At 40.5% G+C, this 2,500-nt stretch overlaps 1 protein-coding gene across 5 annotated transcripts in view; it reads left to right on the top strand.

The window, feature by feature from the left end:
- Positions 1-2,500, top strand: part of LOC122267295 (1-phosphatidylinositol 4,5-bisphosphate phosphodiesterase delta-4) — a 72,664-nt gene that overhangs the window by 18,852 nt on the left and 51,312 nt on the right. The gene's annotated exons all lie outside the window — the stretch shown is intronic.

Here is a 2,500-nt window from a genome sequence, read left to right as displayed (position 1 = left end):
ACAATAAGTACAGCTGTTTGGAAAACAACCATAGATACATGTTTATAATTGAATACCATATAAAACGCAATCGAAAACAAAGGCATTAGTGAACGTAAACGAAATCGGCGAAGCGTCAAAACAAGCGGAGACAAGAGAGAGAGAGAGAGAGAGAGAGAGAGAGAGAGAGAGAGAGAGAGAGAGAGAGAGAGAGAGAGAGAGAGAGAGAGAGAGAGAGAGGCAGACAGACAGAGAGAGAGAGAGAGAGAGAGAGAGAGAGAGAGGCAGACAGACAGAGAGAGAGAGAGAGAGCAATCGAGCGAGCGAGCGAGAGAGCGAGATAGAACGCGCGCGACCTTGAGAGTTTGTATGGCTAGGGAGGAAGGGACAGTCCGGGGGTGGGTAGGGGAAGGGAAGGGAGGGGAAGGGGAAGGGGAAGCATGCGTTAAAGGGAGGAAGGGTAATAGAGCGGAGAGCAAGGAGGATGCTTAAGTGACGGAATGTAGGATTCTAGTCCTGGCAATTCAAAACATCTGGAGTCTTACGAGAGAAAAGAGTTAGGGGATAGGACACATGAATAGGAGATACACCTAGATGCATGAGAGATATAGGATATAGGACTAAGGATGAGGGATAGGGGATAGGATATTGAAGGATAGATGAGGATGCTAATTTCTTAAAGGGGAGTTGTAGCAACGTCAGAAGAATAAAGTATCTGAAAGAGGAATTTAGACAATGGAAGCATTATGGAGCAACAGAAGGAGCGAGAGGAAGACGAGAGAGAGAAAGAGACGGATGCGAAGAAAAGGAATAACGTAGAAAGAAATTTAAAAAAAGTGACAAGAAATGAAAGTGTATACGAAAGGCGTGAGAATCGAAGATAAGACGATGGGAGAAGAAGAAGAAAGGAAGAAAAGAAGAGATACGAAAAAGAAAAGATCGAAAAAAAGATAAAGCAGAGAGGAAGAGAAAATTCGAAAAAAAATAAAGAAGAGAGGAAGAGAAAAAGGAAGGGAGATAAGCAAGTTTTTACTAGATAAGCAGACATGGCTCGAACGCCGTGCACAGTATAGTGTTGAAATCCTGCAACAAGCACTGCATTGAGTGTCTATTTTCACTGAAAGACAGTGCCAATGAGCGGAACATGACGAGCGTGCCGAGGAATGCACTGTTGGTTACTTGTTTGTGTCTTTGTTGTGGCCATTTTAATGCCTGCACGAGGATGCCTGAATGAGTGCATGCTTTCGTGCGCGCGTCCGTGTTTTTTTTTTTGTTTGTGGGTGTGGTTGGGTTTGTTTGTTTGATTGTATGTGTGTGTGTTTGTTTGGGTGTATTTGTGTGTTTGTGGGTGTGGATGGGTTTGTTTGTTTGATAGTATGTGTTTGTTTGTGGGTGTTTGTGGGTGTGGATGGGTTTGTTTGTTTGGTTGTATGTGTGTGTTTATTTGTGTGTATTTGTGTGTTTGTGGGTGTGGATGGGTTTGTTTGTTTGATTGTGTGTATGTTTGTTTGTATTTGTTTTGGGGATTCTGCGTGTGTTTGTGTGTGTGTTTGTTCATTTGTTTGAGTATATCGTTTGTTTACATGTGTTTTGTTTATCGTATGACTGCCTGAACGTATATGTTTGTGTGTATGTGTGACTATATTTTTCTTTAATGATGTGCTATTGACAATAAGTTACGGGTGACAGTGTGACAAGCCTTTAGTAAGCAGGAGGAAGTTACGGTGAAGTTGCATGCCAGTGGAACCGAACGTGTTTTTTCTTGCATGATGTTAGTAAATAGAAAGAAAATTAAAGATATGATATTGATTAATCGAAATAGAAATCTTAAAGTGAAAAAAAAATGGTGTGGGCATTCATGTGTTTGTCAAGGCATAATACGATCATGACTTTTAATTGGTATTGCTCAATTGCATGATGGAGTAAAATGATAGTAGGTATAATATGAATCAACCAAAAAAAATGAAATCAATTAAACCAAAATAAAAAAAATACATATTGTGGGAATCCACGCAGAAGTCAGTGTAAGAATTCACGCGTGTGAATTAATAATAATAACAATTATGAATAAATTGATAATAATAATAAATAATAATGATAAAGATAATAATAATATTAAAAATAATAGTGAATAAGGCGTGTGAGTAAGAGAATATCTTTAATGGATGTCACTTCATGCCCTGATTGAGCGTGACGTCATCAGGTTTCAAAACCATCCAGAAGATCCTTGTAGATGGATGGTTTAGGCGCGCGTGCTCTGTGTGAGTCGGAGGGCGAGTGAGAAGGATGAGGCTGGAGAGGTTGCGAGTGAGGGATACGAAGCGTGGTGTATGAGGTGGGGTGTTTAGGATTGCTATGCAGAGGATTAGAGGAGGATGAGGATTATGAGGAAAGCGTTCAGGACAGTCAAGAAGACACGCGAGGTTAATGATTGGGAGATCACGTGTTTCTTGGGTTCTGTGTGTGTAAACTAATAGGGTTGTAATCAAGCCATCAAGCTTTATAACTTAAACGACGACCG

Source organism: Penaeus japonicus, unplaced genomic scaffold (assembly GCF_977035675.1).
Source record: "Penaeus japonicus unplaced genomic scaffold, GWHDUDI00000001_assembly GWHDUDI00000028, whole genome shotgun sequence".
NCBI classification, from domain to species: Eukaryota; Metazoa; Arthropoda; class Malacostraca; order Decapoda; family Penaeidae; genus Penaeus; species Penaeus japonicus.
Note: the sequence above shows the minus strand (reverse complement) of the source record. Positions and strands in the feature narration are given on the sequence as shown.